This window comes from Capricornis sumatraensis, chromosome 16, assembly GCF_032405125.1.
Source record: "Capricornis sumatraensis isolate serow.1 chromosome 16, serow.2, whole genome shotgun sequence".
NCBI classification, from domain to species: Eukaryota; Metazoa; Chordata; class Mammalia; order Artiodactyla; family Bovidae; genus Capricornis; species Capricornis sumatraensis.
In genome coordinates this window covers 48,315,013-48,333,697 of record NC_091084.1, presented here as the reverse complement: position 1 = coordinate 48,333,697, position 18,685 = coordinate 48,315,013, and the positions used below count along the sequence as shown (strand labels likewise).

Here is an 18,685-nt window from a genome sequence, read left to right as displayed (position 1 = left end):
AGATAAATACCTGCCAAAATGAATTTGTAATATCACAAGTCTGAGTAATGACTAGTATAAACTGTAGGAAGTAGAGAGATTAATGATAAGAAGTAGCTAAGGGTATGAGAGATTGTTCTGGAATATGGGCTGTGTTCTAATACTCCGTCTGGACATGCTTATGCAGTCAATTTGTGATACTCATTAAACTATAGATACTGGTAGACTCTAATCTCATGGCATGATCTTCTCTATGGTTTGAGAAGTCATTGGTCAGTGGAGGAAGGATCAAAGAGACCAGGAGAAAAGACCAAAGCAGTCTTTGTTCCATCCCAGGAGGATTGTCATGTTAATCTGTGTTGTTGGGCTCAAATCTTTCATAGTCACATAAACAGAAAGCAGAGAATCTCAGACCTTATATGGAAAAACCCCTGAGAACCTGTTTGTTACTTCCTGAGCTAAAAAGCCTGAACATGGTCGGTCTGAGACAAATTTGAGGATACAGTTGGACAGGACTAGAGGAAGACATAGTTCTTTAGGGTAAGGGTCAGGCCACTGGAAAATGGTGATTTTCAGAGACTAACAGATAAACTTAGGATTTTATTAAATGACTTGTCCCCTGTGAAAAAGGAGAGCATAATGCTTTGTTTAATTTCCTGTTAAGTAGGAAAAACACAGATAAAGTTGTGTGGACATCTATGTGACAGAAAAATAACATCAGATAACTTGTATTCTGAGATTTTCTCTGACATCCCCTAACTCAAAGTTTCCTTTCTATTACACCTCAGGTTCTAAAGAGGAAGATTGTGGAGAATAGGCCTCTCAGCCATATTTAGCAGAAATTCAGTAGAAGGGATATAGTTGATGACATAGATGTTATAAAAGTTCAGATATTTGTTCATTTTTCTAATCTATATTGATCTCAGGCTTGTTAAAGTTCATGAATACTATTAATTCCAACTTGCTGAGATTGTCAAGAAGCTTTGAGCTATTCAAACTCAAGATGTCTTCTCTCAGAATTAGGAATTTTTTGGACTCTTTTGTTCTAAGTAAATTGCACATGTATATGTGGTTTGGGTGTGTATGTAAAAAAGAAAGAGTTCGTTACATTGTCTCATTTTAAGACTTACATACAGCTAACAAGAAGAAGACGGTATTAATGAAGACAGATATAGGTCAATGAAAATCGAAGAGTATAGAGCATCTAGAAATATACTCATACATATATGCTACACCGATTTGCAAAGAGGAATGGAAAATCTTTCAACAAATGGTGCTGGGACAATTGGACATCCATGTGGAAAAATCCTGATCATCGACCCTGCTTTATACCACACCCCAAAACACCACACCGAAAATAACTCAAAATAGACCAAACCTTAAATGTAAAAATTAATCTATTAAACTTCTGGATGAAATAAGTGTGAAAAATATTAATAATCATGGCCTGCAGTGGGCAAAGCTTTCTTAGGATACTAAAATCATGAGCCATAAAGAAACTGATCAATTAGACAATGAAAAATTTGGCTCTCTGAAAATTACAATAAGACAATTAAAGGTTGAACTAAAGGATGGGAGAAGATATTTTCAATGAATCTATCTGACAAAAACCTGGTATCCAAATTATATAAAGACACTTACAGTTCAATAATAGATAAGAGAATGCAGTAAGAACAGGGTGAAGTGTTTGAATAGTTGATTTCATAAAAGAAGGTATTGAGTGGTTAGTAAGTTCATGAAAAATTGGTCATCATCATTAGTCACTAGGGAAATTCAAATTAAAACTGCAATGAGAAAACAGGGCAAACTCATTAGAGAGGCTAAAATTAAGAAGACTGACAATATCAAGTGTCAGAGAGGATGTAGAGCAGCTAGAACAGCCTCACTATTGGTAGTCCATTTCAGAAACTTGTTAGGCACTTGTGAAACATGCACACACCATGTGACTCAGACATTTCACTGCTAGATATCTATCCAAGAGAATTAAAAGTTTTGTCCACACAATGATTTGTTTATAGATGTTCATAGTAGATTTTTGCATAATAGTTAAAAACTGGAAATACTTAAAATGTCCATAAATAGATAGATACTGGGTTGGCCAAAAAGTTCTTTTGGGTTTCTGTGTAACATCCCCTGAATGAACTTTCTAGCCAATCAAATAGCTAAACAAAATACGCTATACAATAAAATACTGTTTAATAATAGAAATGGATAACTACTCATAGAAGCAACAACACGGTTGAATTTAAAATTTATTATGCTCTGTGAAAGAAGGCATCAACGAAAGAATACTTATTGTATTATTCCACTTATATAAAATGCAAACTAATTTATAGTAAGCCAATGTATATCTGGTTGCTCAGGACTAGAGCAGAGGGAGGAATAGACTGCAAATGGGCCCTGTAAATTTTGGAGGATCATGAAAATATTTTATGTCTTGATCATGGGAATGGTTTCACAGGTTAAGAGGTTTCAGCTTGGCAAAATTCGTCAAAATATGCACCTTAAATGGATGCATTTTTTTGTGCATAGTTTATTTCTCAGTAAAATTGACATAAAAGTAAGTAAATAATTTTAAACTAGGATAGAGGAACTCACATGATTCCATCTTCTGTGGGACCTTTCAAGTGCAAGAACGTAGGGCCCATTTATGTGGGAGGGTATGTTTACACTTAGACATGACTTCCGTGAGACCATTATATTCCTATATTCTAATTTGCTTTTAAACTAGTGAGGCTTCTGGGAGCATTGTAAAACAACATACATGTACCTAGCGATTAGTAGCAAATGCCCTAGCTACAGTTGAAACATGAGGCATTGTCTTGAGGACAGAAAGAAACTGAACTGGGACCTGAGCCAGTAGCAGCCAAGTGTATAGAGGATGTTTTTGAATAACTGAGGAGATGGAAGAAAAGAGTTGAATCCCTGGGGGCCCAAGGGAATGTGAAACCAGCATGGGAACAGCCTAGGACAGAGTTGTACTTCTTACCAGCAAGTGAGACCCTTGAGGTGGAACATACGTGCATCCCAGCTTGCACCAGTAACTTGTTTAAACCTCTTTCTGCCTTTTGTTTTCTCAACACATCCATTCTATTGCCATCTTCCCAGTGTCTCAGGCCCCCAAAAAGTCTAGTTTGATTCTTCTTCATTCTCTTCTTCACTTCCCACAATCAAACGACTCATCTTCATAATTTTACATATAATTTACACTTATTGGTCTAGTCCTAAGTGCCAGTCACTTTTCGAGACAGTGGGGTTAGGGAGATAAATACGAAAAAGGCTGAGTAGGTCCTTGAACCCAATAGTCCAGAAGCATTGATAGGGGTCTATGATTGCAGGAAAAATTACATCAGAGAGCATTGGTTGGGGCTCCTCTCACATTTGGTGACATCCCTTTCCATTTCTACAGAATGTAGAAGCTATGTGGTCAGACGTTCCTCATCTTCAAAGATTGTCACCTTCAAATTAAGACTCTTATCCATTCTTGTGTTCTTCCCTCTGGTCCCTAAGGAAGAGGCATCCCTAACCTCTTTGCAATACTAACTCTGTCCTCTAAATCCTGCTGCTACTCACCTCCCGCTGGGCTTTTTCTTTTTCTTTATCTTGGGTCTAAAATATCTTGAGTATTTTACTTTTGTGGTTGCTTCGCTTTGGATAAGAAAACACACATCTTCCCATTTTGTTTAAATATAGAGTGGATCTTGCCTCCTCCATAAGCCTTTCTTTGTATTTCTTTTATTGCCAGATTTCTCTAAAAGGAATTTCAAATTTAGCACTTCTGGCTCAGTAAATGTTTCTTGGTGAAATAAATTGCTGAATGCATCCTATCCAATTATTATTATTTAGTTTCACTTCTGCCCTCACCTTTTTCTAGAAAAAGTTCTCTAGAAGCCTGAGATTCACATTCTAATTATCCAGTCCAGGGAGCCTTTCCAGCTTTGTATCCTGTTAAATCTGGGAGCTCCTCTTTGTGGACCATCTCTCCTCTCTTGTACCATTCATGATAATGTGCCTTTGAGTGAATGAGATCATACAAGTACTGCTGATTGGCAGTTTGGTAAAAATTTTTTTAATGTCAGCATTTATTTCACACATATTTATTGAGGGCTTTCAGCATGCTGGGAAATAATGTTTTAGGTACTACGTGTTGACCAATCAATAAGGCAGGTTAGCTCCCTGAATTTACATTGTTTACCTCTACTGACGGAAGCAGACCATAAACTTCAAAATATCAGAAGAAGGAAAATAATTTCAGGTTAAGTGTTAGCGAAGAAACAATCAGATAATTGGATGGAGAGTAACCTGAGACTGCTTTTGATCATGTAGTTAGAGAATATGTATTCAAAGACTCTGCTGCTAATCGTGAGCTGCTTTAAGATCTTTATGCAGTGTTTAGCCTTTTTCAGTTTCTATCAAATGTCATGATCCACCAGTGACACCACTGGGTATTTATTTAAAGGAAAAGAAAATACTAATTTGAAAATATCCTCCGCATCCCTGACCAGGTTCATTCCAGCATTATTTACAATAAAAAAAGTTGAAAGCAACGTAAATGTCCATTCATGGATGGATGGATAAAGAAAGTGTGGTACATTTCAAATGGAATATTATTCAGCAAAAAAATAAATAAGTAAAAAGAGAGAGAGAAAGAAAGAAAGAAATCTGCCATTTGTGACAACATGGTTTGACCTTGAGGTCATTATGTTAAATAAAATGTCAGACAAAGATAAATACCTTATGATCTCACTTACACATGGGATCTAAAACAAAACATAACATAACCAAAACAAGCTAAATGATAGAGAGAACAGATTGGTGGTTGCCAGAGGGTGGGGGAGAAGGACGGAAAATGAGTGAAGGAGGTACAAAGGCTGACATTTCCAGTTATAAGGGAGTGAGTCCTCGGGATGTTATGTGCAGCATGATGACTACAGTTGATAATACACTATTGTGACTTGAAAGTTGCTAAGAAGACTGTAACATTTTTCATCATAAGGAAAAGTAAACTATAACTGTGTGGTGATGGCTGTTCACTAGGCTTGCTGTGGGTTATCATTTTGCAATATATACACATATGGAGTCATGTTGCACAGCTTAACTAATATTATATGTGAATTATACCTCAATAAAAGAGAAAAAAGTAACAAAATGTTAGCTTGACTCTTAATCTCTACCTCCTACTGTAGATTTTACTATTTCTGTAGCTGCTCTTTGTACTTGGATTTATGGTGTTGAATGGCTTATCCAGTGAGAAACTTATTTTGAATCCCTAACTCTGGCCCTTTGGAGGTATTATTCCATTTTGATGGGCAAATGGTGATGTGGGTACCTTTTATTTCTTGGAAGCCATTTTTTCCTACTTCACCTAAACTATGTCCCTGTTACCTACTAAATGCTGGGCATTCAGTTCAGTTCAGTTCAGTCGCTCAGTCGTGTCCAACTCTTTGCGACCCACATGAATCGCAGCATGCCAGGCCTCCCTGTCCATCACCATCTCCCGGAGTTCACTCAGACTCACGTTCATCGAGTCCATGATGCCATCCAGCCATCTCATCCTCTGTCGTCCCTTTCTCCTCTTGCCCCCAATCCTTCCCAGCATCAGAGTCTTTAGTTTGTGCTATTTGACTTCTCTGAATAAGAAGCTCTCAAATCTGTATCTCTATCCTTGTATGGTCCACCTTTCACAGCACATCCTGGAACTCATAAACTTGTTTACAAAACTCAAAAAGTCCTCATTGGTTTATGATATGATCAAATTACTTGGCCCTAGCATTCAATCCCCCTCGCAATCTGGCAACAATCAACCCAGTCCCCCCTTTTTTCTTTGAAGTTAAGTTGCTCAGTTGTGTCTGACTCTTTGTACCCATGGACTGTAGCCTACCAGGCTCCTCTATCCATGGGATTATCCAGGCAAGAGTACTGGAGTGGGTTGCTATTTCCTTCTCTAGAGGATCTTCCCAACCCAGGGACTGAACCCAGGTCTCCAGCATTGTAGGCAGACGCTTTACTGTCTGAGCCTTCTGTTATAATATTACTTATGTTTTATGGTTTGGATTCCTGGCTGCAAGGCAGGTGGCATCTTGACTCCCCCACTGGGGATCAAATGTCAAAAAGCAAAGTCTTAACCACTGGACTGCCAGGGAAGTCCCAACTCAATTCTTTTTCCAACCACTCTTTTTCCTTTTCTGAACTTCTAGTTCACTTTCTTCCCTTAAAAGCTGTACTCTGTCATCTTTCCTCAATCTCATAGTTTTGTTAACCCTGTATGTTGAGGTGGAGCAGAATATGCCACCTCCAAATCTGCCACTTTGACATGCGGATTGTTCTGAGCAGAAGGCAATTAAGACCCAGCAGACTCAGGAAAAGCTTTTTTACCTCTCCTTGAACTGCCTAAAAGAATTATATAGAAGGCCTGTACCAGAAAGTCTTGGAGAAGGAAATGGCAACCCACTCCAGTATTCTTGCCTGGAGAACTCTATGAACAGAGGTGCCTAGTGGGCTACAGACTGTGGGGTAGCAAAGAGTTGGAGCGACTGAGTGACTAACACTGTACCAGAAAGAGCTATTACCAGAGACAGCTTTTTTATCAGAAAGACATATTTGCACGGCATTGCAAACATTTCCTTACTAATCATTTGCTCTTCCCATCTGCTTAACTGTCCCCCTCCACTTTGAAGCCCCAGACCCCTACTGCCTCCTCCTTAGCTTGAGATGGTATATATGCCTCAATTGCCAGACCATCTTTGAGTCTTGGTGGGGATTCTGTAAGTATGTAATTAAACTTAACTTTGTCCTGTTAATCTGTTTTATATCAATTCAAATATTAGATCAGCAAAAGATTATGTTAGATGAGCATTTCCCAGGACACTATACTGCTAACCCATTTGCCTTATTTGTGAAACGTTCCTTTATTCTTCCAGGTCCAATTAGTTCCCTTCTCTGTATTAACCATAGCACCTCTTACTTACATGAGTCATAATAAACTTAAACTTTTCATGAGTCCTTTGCTCTTGGAAAGCAGAGATGGTTAAAAGAACTCCATGCAACCTTTTGTGTTCTGAGAATTAACTTACAGCAAAGAGCCACCTTTTTGCATATGACTTAGGTAAGACTCATTTGTGTGTTCCCCTATTACTTATAAGGAGGCCAGACACAGACCCCCTTTTTAAAATTTACTTTTCTTTCTCTGTTTCTTTATTGTTATACAGTAGATCTTTCTTGGTTACTTATTTTAAATATATCATCAGACAAAGACCCTTTAAATTCCATTCTTTGCCTCATGAAACTTTCACTGAACTGTTTGTCCCCCTGATCAATTGGAGTGTTTGAAACTAAACATTAATTAAACTTCTCTCCTTTATAGCCCCCTTAAGGTTGACCCATCCTCATTCTGATCCAGCATTACAACCCCTCCTTAATATTTCCTTTCATACACACCCTCTATTCTGTGTTCATTCTAGCCTGTTGACCCTTCCCTACAAAAGAAAATTCCTTTCTTCTTGTTCTTTGAGATGCTTGCAGTTCTATTTGAATTGTTTTCTCTATTACAATAGTCTCTTTCCCTTGATTGCAATAATCCTTTCAAATGAAGTCTCTTTTTTATGTCAGTGTAGATTTATTTTTATTTGATGATAGAAGTTACCAAATTGTTTGTCTCTTTTGATAATGTACTCCCTTTCCCTCCCATTTGGAGCCGTTTATTGGAATAATGAGAATGTTAGCTTCATATTTCTGTTCTCATCGTGCCTTAATCTGCCTTGATCGCTGCCTGTCCCTGTTCCTGTTTCCATCAATTTCTGTTTTTATTTTAGTCTGTGAGTATGCTGTTGTCTCTCTCTGTCTACCCATTTCTCTTCTTTTCCTTCACTTACCTGTCGTTCAAGCCAAGCTCCTGTCTTCAGTTTGCTCCAGAGAGATGAACGAGAAAGCAGAGCAGGTTCCTTCCCCGAGTCTGGCAGTTTTGGCTTATTGAAATCTCCAGCCTAGACTTCAGCTCCAGAGAGATGAGCGAGAAAGCAGAGCAGGTTGCTTCCTGGAGTCTGGCAGTCTGGCTTATTGAAATCCCCAGCCTAGACTTCAGCTCCTTTTGTGGTAAAAGGGCAAGCAGGAAGTGAAAAACTGGTTTCACTTTTGTGTTATTTTTCCCTTCTTTAAAAAGATCAGCTGAATTTAAGGAATCCGACTCATTTATTTATTTATTCATTCTTTCATTCATTTATAATTATGACATATTTACATATATAATTATGATTAGATAATTGTGATTTATAATTGTATTTACTCTGTGATTCCTGGGTGTGAAACTTATTGCAAATGGAAGACTAATGTGAGGGGGAGCAGTGTGTGTGTATGTTTATTTATGGTGGCCTGGGGTGAGCACCAGATAAAGAACATGGGAGAAACGGGATAGGGAAAGAATTTCAGAAAAGAGACAAGGGCACATTACAATGTCTTCCTCAGGGAACTTGCTTTAACTGCTTTACTGTTCTAGCTGTGTGATTGATTTGAAAATTAACAAATTTTCAAAATTTTATTAGCTGGTGTGGATAATTCAACACTAACATGAGCTAAATTCTTAAAAGCAAATTGTGTGTTTATAGTGAGAAGGAGAATTTTACTGTTCTCTAATTTTATATTAGAGCTTTTGTAGTAGTTGAGTTGCTAAGTCATGTCCAACTTTTGCAACCTTATGGACTGTAGCCTGCTAGGCTCCTCTGTCCATGGGATTCTCCAGGCAAAATTACTGGAGTGGGTTGCCATTTCCTTCTCCAGGGCATCTTCCCAACCAAGGAATTGAACCCAGGTCTCCTGCATTGCAGACAGATTCTTTGACTGAGCTACAAGGGAAGCAGAGCTTTTGAGTAATGTTAAAAATCTGTTTTCCCTTACACATCTCATGTAAAGCATTTTATTTCATAGATTATTATCTTACCCCATGATTTCATTCATTATAATTTTGCTTGTAAACAGTACGGCCTGCTCCATTGTTCCTCTGTTTCAAACTCTGTATGTCTGCACATGTCTTCTTGGAGGAGAACCTCATACTCACTTTCCCCAGGACCTCTAGAAATGCTACCCACGTCATCTCATATTTCCCCTTTCCACTCTCGGTGCCCCTGTGCGTCTCCCCTACACGGGCCTGGACTGAGCTGTCTGTGCTGCTCTCAGAGCCCTGACTCCACCTGTGATGCCCCGTCACAGTGTGTGCACTGTAGCTGAGCTCGCCTGCCTCATTTCTCCCATCCCCCACATCAAACACCCCACCTCCCTTTGTTCCTCCCGGTTGTGGGGGATCTGTCTTATTCATCTTTGTATCCCAAACATAGTGCATGAGCCAGATAGATGAACAAAATGTCATGATTGAATAAGAAAATGGTTGGTCTGTTTGAGCCTGTGTCTTCAGTTATATGTGAGATTATTAACAACTATTTCAGTGAGTAACGTGAGACACAAGGAAGGGTATAAGAAGGGCTGGAGTGGTACCCTTCCAATAAGACTTCTCTTTTCCTACTTTTAGAATAGGAATGAAAGTGTTTTCTAGTAGGCCAGAGTTTAAATGTCAGCCATCAGTTTGAGTCCAGGATCCAACAGTTCCTAGCTATATTTGCTTATGAGTGTGGAGAGGGTGACCTAAGTGATGAGGAGCAGTCGAGGACTGGAATGAATTTGTGTCAGTAGCACCATCCACTCGCAGAATATTAATGAGGATAAAATGAGGTAGGTTAATCTCACCCAGTGCTTGGCCTGAAGTAGACGTTCACGAATGAATTCTTTTCCCCAGCACACAATTAGTTTGATGATCAAATCTGTCAGAGCAAGAACTATCAAGGGAAGTGTCTTTAGGGGCAGAGTCCCCTCCACTGCTCAGCCTGCACCTCTGCGTGTTTTTGCGTTCTTGTGCTGGGCTTTGTGTCAGTGCCCGTGTCTTCTCTATTGCTATGCTTTGGGTCCAGAGATCATAGAGTCTGTCTAATGCACCTCAGATTCTCTCACAGAGTGAGCAAACTTTCTGTGTATGGTAGGATTTCAGTAAATGTATAAATTAGTGAAGGAGTAAAAGCAATCCCTTAGAATAAAATCAGATTTGAAACCAAGTTTATTTCACCACACATTTACCTCCCATTCCTCCATGTCAACGCCCAATACAGGAAACAGACTTTTGCTTTCTTTTTCAGTTTTCTTTCAATTCCAGGAAATGTTTGTTTTTAACAGGAACTTTGGTTAAATGACTATTGAATGTTTTTTGAAATGTTTTTTGAAAGAATGTTTTTTCTCTGGGCTGTTTTGTTTTTTATTGCCAGTTTGTAACTTAAGTTCTCTTTGAAAAATAATAGCCTTATTCTGAATAAACTGAGGAAAAAAGAAGTCAACCAGTCCTCCACAGTGATACTAGAGAGAGCCAAGCATTCAGGGCTAGAAATAGGGTGAGGCAAGAGAAGAGTTTAGGGTACAAGGGAACTTGAGAGTGACAGAGATTTAAATTTTGTAGTCTGGGTGCTTCACTTGCTACACCCTAATTTCAGCCATTCTTTTAGCTTCAGGTAAAAATCCTGGCATGAACCAATCCATCTCTAACCCACTGATTACAGAGAAAGGGGCAGCTGAGATCACTGGGTCTCTCTTGTGTGACATTTCCCTCTGATTCTTTCCTTCTAATTGGCTCTTCTTCGACTAAGAGAATATACCCATTAAGGGACTCTGTTGGCTTCTTCTGAAATCATGTGGGTGATACTTGCCAACAAAAAAGGGGTGGTGGTATTTTTCTTTTCCCCCTTTTATTTCTTTTGGCTAGTCAAATAATTAAAATGACATAAGACATTCACAGTAGAAAATAAGTTTAAAACATATGTCTGGAGAGTTAACAGGCATGCGAAATTTGAAAGATAGTAAGGCAAGGTGAGGTACATTTATAAATCATACTGGACTAAGGAGAAAGTGGTAGGAGTCTGGGACTTCAAAGGGAAGTAAAGTAATTCACAGGAAAACATAGAGATTTAATGTTTGTTAAACAAATGTTCGCTGGTCAATCTGGAGAGACTAGGACACAGAGAGAACTTCGATCAAACTGACCTCGCTAAGTCCCTCCCTGTTTAGCGCACCTGGTTCATAGTTTACTATAGTTATATATAGTGTTGTATAGTTATCTTTAGTGGTATCTCCCTCCTGGAACAGGCTCTATATTCTGTTCTGTTAGGCAGTTAGGTAGAAGTTCAAAGTTTCTGAGTCTTTTGGAACTTCCTTACCTTCAGGTTGAAATAACCTACACACCCAAGTGGCACATGTTGGGTCACCTGCAGTGTATCCCATCAAAAGAGAGGAAGAAGAGGAGAAAAAATCAGACAACCCAGGTGTTTAAAAAAAAAAAGAAAAAAAGAAAAAAAGTTTTCCTTTGTTTCAGCACCAGATGTGTGAGGGGCTTTCCCCACAACAAGCAATTCTGGAGCACTAGCTGGTGTCCTACAATTTAACTTGATTCTGACACTATGTATCTTTCTGAATGTACTGTCAGGTCCCACAGTTTAAGGGCCCAGTCCCAGGAGACTGCCACTGGCTTCACATGTCAATTTCAGGCAGTAGATCCCCAGATTACCCTCAACTTCTGTGTGACTTGGCTATAAATCAGAAATTCCTGAAAGCTGCCTCTTCAGGTTTGATGTACTTGCTAGAGCAACTTCTAAAACTCAGGGAAGATGTATGTTTACTAGTTGAGTAAAGAATGTGATAAAGGATACAGATGAACAGACAGGTGAAGAGACACATAGGTTGAGGTGTGGGTGGCTTCTGTCCCTGTGGAGTAGGGGTCCATCCCTCTCTTAGTATATACGGACGTGTTCACCAAACTGAAAGCTCTCCAAACCCCATGCTCTTGGGATTTTATGTAGGCTTTCTCACATAGGATTTATCTATTATTAAGTTAATTTTCAGCCCCTCTCTGGAGAATGGAAAGTAGAGGCCTGGAAATATGAAACTTCTAATCATGGTTCTGTCTTTCTGGTGGCCATTTCCCATCCAGGGGCCCACCCAGACTTGCCTCATTAGAACCAAAGTGCTTCTACCATTCTTACTACTTAGGAATTTGTAGGCATTTCAAGAACCCTGTTTTATGAGTTGGGACAAAGATCAACTATACATTTCTTATTATAAATAACTCTATTACAGAGGGAAAGACACAGAGGGATTGGATCCTGCCTTCAGTGGGCTTCTCCCTCTCCCTCTCAGGGCAGTGCCCAGCTGCAACCAGTAGGGCTTTGCTTGCCCTAGGTAGAGGTAGAAAGGAAGAGTGTCCTCTTCTCCTGTGAACTCTGAGATTTTCCTGCTTCTGCTGTCTGATCCTACTTCCAGTCTACTCCCTTTAGAAAACATGAATTTCTAAGCAAATATTTGGATGGTATTATCCTTGCAGATGACAGGGATATAAAAATTTCAGCTGATTTGTCAAGTTTAGGAAAGGCTATCAATACTAGTCTCCTTAAATGTGTGTATTTACATGGAAAGTGGACCCAAACTCCGTTGTTGTTACTTTCTAATTATTCAAACTTTGGTCACTCATTTAATCTTTCTCCATTTTTCAGTAACTAAGTTGGACCCTATAAGGCTTTCCCTAAACCAAACTGCCCACCCTCCCATGTGCTCCATCTGCATCTTTGTAGAAAAGCTTTAATCTCCCATGTCTTCCCTGAGTCAAAAAAGGGCTGGCTCAAGGCTTGATTTAAAGACTGTGAATTTGTAGTAACAAAAAATAGCAGCTGGGCCAGGAGAACTGGTAACAATTTAAACAATGGATCAGCTATATGGCAAAGTCACAGGATCTTTAGTTCCTTCCTGAAGTACATAGATAATGGTGTCTGATACAACTTCCTGAGTTGTTTTGCAAATACTAGAAAACCTCGACCAGATGTAAGAAGTTAACTGCATTATGACTATGAGAACATGGCCCCCAGACTGATTGGAGTCTGCGGATTGATGGTATTAACCCGTATGACACTAACTTGTTATATCACCATCAACTAATCAGAGAATTATGCACAAGCTGATCACACACCTACAATTCTGTCCCTCACTTTGCCTTAAAAAAAAAAAAAGCCTTTTCTGAAATCTACTGGGGAATCTGGACCTTTTGAGCCCATATGACTCCTTGTATGGCCCTGTAATAAATGCAGCATGTTCTGTAGTTCAGCGGGTGAAGAATCCACCTGCAATGTAGGAGACCCTGGTTCGATTCCTGGGTCAGGAAGATCCCGTGGAGAAGGGATAGTCTACCCACTCCAGTATTCTTGGGCTTCGTTGTTGGCTCAGCTAGTAATGAATCAGCCTGCAATGTGGGAAACCTGGGTTCAACCCCTGTGTTGGGAAGATCCCCTGGAGAAGTGAACAGCTACCCTCTCCAGTATTCTGGGCTATACAGTCCATGGGTATATTCCGCAAAGAGTAGGATAGGACTGAGTGACTTTCACTTGCACTTTCCTTCACCAAAACTTGATGTCAGTAGATTGACTTTACATGTGCTAGTGGACTCAAGTTTATAAACGTTCAGTAACATTTCTTCTTGCTACTTTTCATTGTGTTGATGAAATGAGAATTCCAGGGCTTAACCTGAGGTAGGGGCTCAACATATTAGTTCTTTCCATCGCTTCTTCCTATTTAAGTTCTGCTTAAAGGATCTCTAGTGTAAACTCCATCTCAGTCTCAGACGGAGATACTGAAACCTATTGTGCAAAACTGAAGGTGTCTCAGACAGTAAAGAATACACTTGCAGTGCAGGAGTCCTGGGTTCGATCCCTGGGTCAGGAAGATCCCTGGAGAAGGGAATGGCTACCTACTCCAGTATTCTTACCTGGAGAATTCCATGGACAAAGGAGCCTGACAGGCTATAGTCCATGGGGTTGTAAAGAGTTGGACATGACTGAGGAACTAACTTTCACTTTCACACTGTGTGAAACAGAAGCTGAAATTCAAGGACTCTTCCATCACCAAGCCAAGGGGAGAACTTACTACGCCTTTCTAGACATTAGGATAGGTTTTGTAATTGATGGTATTAAATACTTTAGAATCTAGCGTAAATATTCATAATATGAATCCAGAAGAGCATATGTAGAAAATTTATAGTGGTCGGGGACATAGGGTGGCCCCCTTTTCAGAAGAACCTGAGGGATTTTCAGAATAGCCAGGAAGAATGCAAAGGGAGATTAAGTCAGTAGCTTAATTCAGAGTGTCCACCATGGAAGTGGTAAGAATGAACTTAGGGAAGAACCCCCAGGAATATGGGAGCAGTCGTGGATTTTGCTGGCTCTGAAAGGGATTCAGTTCCATTCTGGTACTACTCATGAATATTGAAAACTTTAGAAGAGATTACTAATTACTAAAGGTATCCCTCGGGTTTGGGGTCAGATATGTGGGGGAAGCAGATCCAGGATTTTTGCTAATTTGGTCGAATAGACACTTGGAGTTGGTGTAATGTGGGATACCATTTTAGGGGAATATTTTTGAACCCTCAATCTGATTATCACAGACATGTTGGGAGGTCCTGGATATTAATTCAATTCAACAAATCTTATTGGTTCTACTATCAAAATATATCCTGGATTAGGCTACAGGTCATGTGTAGCACTAAGTACTATCCTAATACAGACTGTTATCATCTCTTACCTGAATTGTTGCAATAGTCTTCTAACTTATTCCCCTGAATTGTCATTGTCATTGTACTCTACCTCATTTTCTGTCTATTCACACAGTATGAACATTTTAATAGGAGAATGACCCTTTTAAATCAAAAGTAAGATGTCACTCCTCTCCTTAGAAATCTCCAAGAGCTTCCCATCTCTCTGTTAACAAAAGTGGCAAGTCCTACAATGTCCCACAAGCCCTTATATCAGTTTCCCTTGTGACCACTCTCTCCCTTGTTTTTTTTTTTTTTCTTTCTGTGTTTATGTTACAACTATACTGGCTTCCTTGTTAGACCTCACCTGCTTTCATCTTTCGAGTCTTTGCTCTTACTCTGTCTGAAAAAAATTTTGGTTTCCATCACTTTCTTCAGAATTATGCTCATATTTCACTGTACCTGGAAAGTATAATGACCCTATATTAAATAGCAGTCTTGTATGCCCAGCACTCATTACTTTCTTTACTTTGCTATATTTTTTATTCTTAGCATTTGCTAACTTATGATGTTAGCATTCATCTAACATATGATGTATGACCTAAATCAGATCCCTTACAAGGATACAGTGGAAGTGACAAATAGATTCAAAGGATTAGATCTGATAGACAGAGTGCCTGAGAACTATGAACAGAGCTCTGTGACATTGTACAGAAGCCAGTGATCAAGACCATTCCCAAGAAAGAGAAATGTAAAAAGGCAAAATGGTTGTCTGAGAAGGCCTTACAAATAGCTGAGAAAAGAAGAGAAGCCAAAGGTAAAGGAGAAAAGGAAAGATATACCCTTCTGAATGCAGAGTTCCAAAGAATAGCAAGGAGAGATGAGAAAGCCTTCCTAAGTGATTAACGGAAATAAATAGAGGAAAACAATAGAATGGGAAAGACTATAGATCTCTTCAAGACAATTAGAGATAGCAAGGGGAAACGTCATGCAAAGATGGGCACAATAAAGGACAGAAAGAGTATGTACCAAACAAACTGAAGATTCAGAAGAGGTGGCAAGAATAACCCAGAAGAACTATACAAAAAAGATCTTCATGACCCTGATAAATCATGATGTTGTGATCACTCACCTAGAGTCAGACACTTGGAGTGTGAAGTCAAGTAGGCCTTAGAAAGCATCACTATAAACACAACTAGTGGAGGTGATGAAATTCCAATTGAGCTATTTCAAATCCTAAAAGATGATGCTCTGAAAATGCTGCACTCAATGTGCCAGCAAATTTGGAAAACTCAGCAGTGGCCACAGGACTGGAAAAGGTCAGTTTTCATTCCAATCCCAAAGAAAGGCAATGCCAAAGAATGTTCAAGTTCAGTTCAGTGCAGTCGCTCAGTTGTGTCTGACTCTGAGACCCCATGAATCGCAGCACACCAGGCCTTCCTGTCCATCACCAACTCCCGGAGTACACTCAGACTCACGTCCATGGAGTCAGTGATGCCATCCAGCCATCTCATCCTCGGTCTTCCCCTTCTCCTCCTGCCTCCAATCCCTCCCAGCATCACAGTCTTTTCCAATGAGTCAACTCTTCTCATGAGGTGACCAAAGTACTGGAGTTTCAGCTTCAGCATCATTCCCTCCAAAGCAATCCCAGGGCTGATCTCCTTCAGAATGGACTGGTTGGATCTCCTTGCAGTCCAAGGGACTCTCAAGAGTCTTCTCCAACACCACAGTTCAAAAGCATCAATTCTTTAGCACTCAGCTTTCTTCACAGTCCAACTCTCACATCCATACGTGACTACTGGAAAAACCATAGCCTTGACTAGACGGACCTTTGTTGGCAAAGTAATGTCTTTGCTTTTCAATATGCTGTCTAGGTTGGTCATAACTTTTCTTCCAAGGAGTAGGCATCTTTTAATTTCATGGCTGCAATCACAATCTGCAGTGATTTTGGAGCCCAGAAAAATAAAGTCTGACACTGCACTGTTTCCCCATCTATTTGCCAAGAAGTGATGGGACCAGATGCCATGATCTTCATTTTCTGAATGTTGAGCTTTAAGCCAACTTTTTCACTCTCTTCTTTCACTTTCATCAAGAGGCTCTTTAGTTCCTCTTCACTTTCTGCCATAAAGGTGGTGTCTTTGCATATCTGAAGTTATTGATATTTCTCCTGGCAATCTTGATTCCAACTTGTGCTTCTTCCTGCCAAGCGTTTCTCATGATGTACTCTGCATATAAGTTAAATAAGCAGGGTGAAAATATACAGCCTTGAAAGTATTCCTTTTGCTATTTGGAACCAGTCTGTTGTTCCATGTTCAGTTTTAACTGTTGCTTCATGACCTGCATATAGGTTTCTTAAGAGGCAGGTCAGATGCCCTAGTATTCCCTATTCTATCAGAATTTTCCACAGTTTATTGTGATCCACACAGTCAAAGGCTATGGTATAGTCAATAAAGCAGAAATAGATGTTTTTCTGGAACTCTCTTGCTTCTTCCATGATCCAGCAGATGTTGGCAATTTGGTCTCTGGTTCCTCTGCCTTTTCTAAAATCAGCTTGAACATCTGGAAGTTCACAGTTACGTATTGCTGAAACCTGGCTTGGAGAATTTTGAGCATTTACTTTACTAGCGTGTGAGATGAGCGCAATTGTGCAGTAGTTTGAGCATTCTTTGGCATTGCCTTTCTTTGGGATTGGAATGAAAACTGACCTTTTCCAGTCCTGTGGCCACTGCTGAGTTTTCCAAACTTGCTGTCATATAGAGTGCAGCACTTTCAGAGCATCATCTTTCAGGATTTGAAATAGCTCAACTGGAATTCCATCACCTCCACTAGCTTTGTTCATAGTGATGTTTCCTAAGGCCCACTTGCCTTCACATTCCAGGATGTCTGGCTATCGCACAATTGCACAGTATCTCATACACTAGCAAAGTAAAGCTCAAAATTCTTCAAGCCAGGCTTCAACAGTATGTGAACAGAGAAATTCCAGATGTTCAAGCTGGATTTAGAAAAGGCAGAGGAACCAGAGATCAAATTGCCAACATCTGTTGGATCATCAAAAAGGCAAGAGAGCTCCAGAAAAAGATCTACTTCTGCTTTACTGATTATGCCAAAGCTTTGGCTGTGTAGATCACAACAAACTGTGGAAAATTCTTTAAGAGATAGGGATACCAGACCTCCTTACCTGCCTCCTGAGAAATCTGTAGGCAAGTCAAGAAGCATCAGCTAGGATCAGACATGGAAAAACAAAGTGGTTCCAAATTGGAAAAGTAGTATCTCAAGGCTGTATATTGTAACCCTGCTTATTTAACTTCTATGCAGAGTACATCATGCGAAATGCTGGGATGGATGAAGCACAAGCTGGAATTCAGATTGCCAGGAGAGAAATATCAATTACCTCAGATATGCAGATGACACCACCTTTATAGCAGAAAACAAAGAGGAACTAAATTGTCCCTTGATGAAAGTGAAAGAGGTGAGTGAAAAAGTTGGTTAAAACTCAACATTCATAAAACTAAGATCATGCATCCCCATCACTTCATGGCAAATAGATGGGGAAAAATGGAAACTGGCTGACTTTATTTTCTTTCCTCCAAAACCATGCAGATGGTGACTCAGCCCCAAAATTAAAAGATGCTTGCTCCTTGGAAGAAAACCTATGACCAACCCAGATAGCACATTAAAAATCAGAGACATTACTTTGCCAACAAAAGTTCATCTCGTCTAAAGCATGATTTTTCCAGTAGTCATGTATGGGTGTGAGAGTTGGACTCAAGCTCACCTTAAGAAAACTGAGTGCTGAAGAATTGATGCTTTTGAACTGTGGTGTTGGAGAAGACTCTTGAGAGTCCCTTGGACTGCAGGGAGATCAAACCAGTCAATCCTAAAGGCAATCAGTCCTGAATATTCATTGGGAGAACTGATGCTGATGCTGAAGCTTCAATACTTTGGCCACCTGATGTGAGGAAATGACTCTTTGGAAAAGACCCTGATGCTGGGAAAGATTGAAGACAGGAAGAAAAGGGGATGACAGAGGATGAGATGGTTGGATGGCATCACTGACTCGATTGAGATGAATTTGAGCAAGCTCTGGGAGTTGGTGCTGGATGGACAGGG

At 39.8% G+C, this 18,685-nt stretch overlaps 1 long non-coding RNA gene across 1 annotated transcript in view; it reads right to left on the bottom strand.

Moving 5' to 3' along the window:
- LOC138093055 (uncharacterized) overlaps window positions 1–8,004 on the bottom strand; it is a 29,194-nt gene extending 21,190 nt beyond the window's left edge. Inside the window, exon 1 of the long non-coding RNA XR_011146013.1 lies at window positions 7,851–8,004. This is a non-coding gene — a long non-coding RNA (uncharacterized lncRNA). The remainder of the gene's footprint in view (window positions 1–7,850) is intronic.
- Between the last annotated feature and the right edge of the window lie 10,681 nt (window positions 8,005–18,685).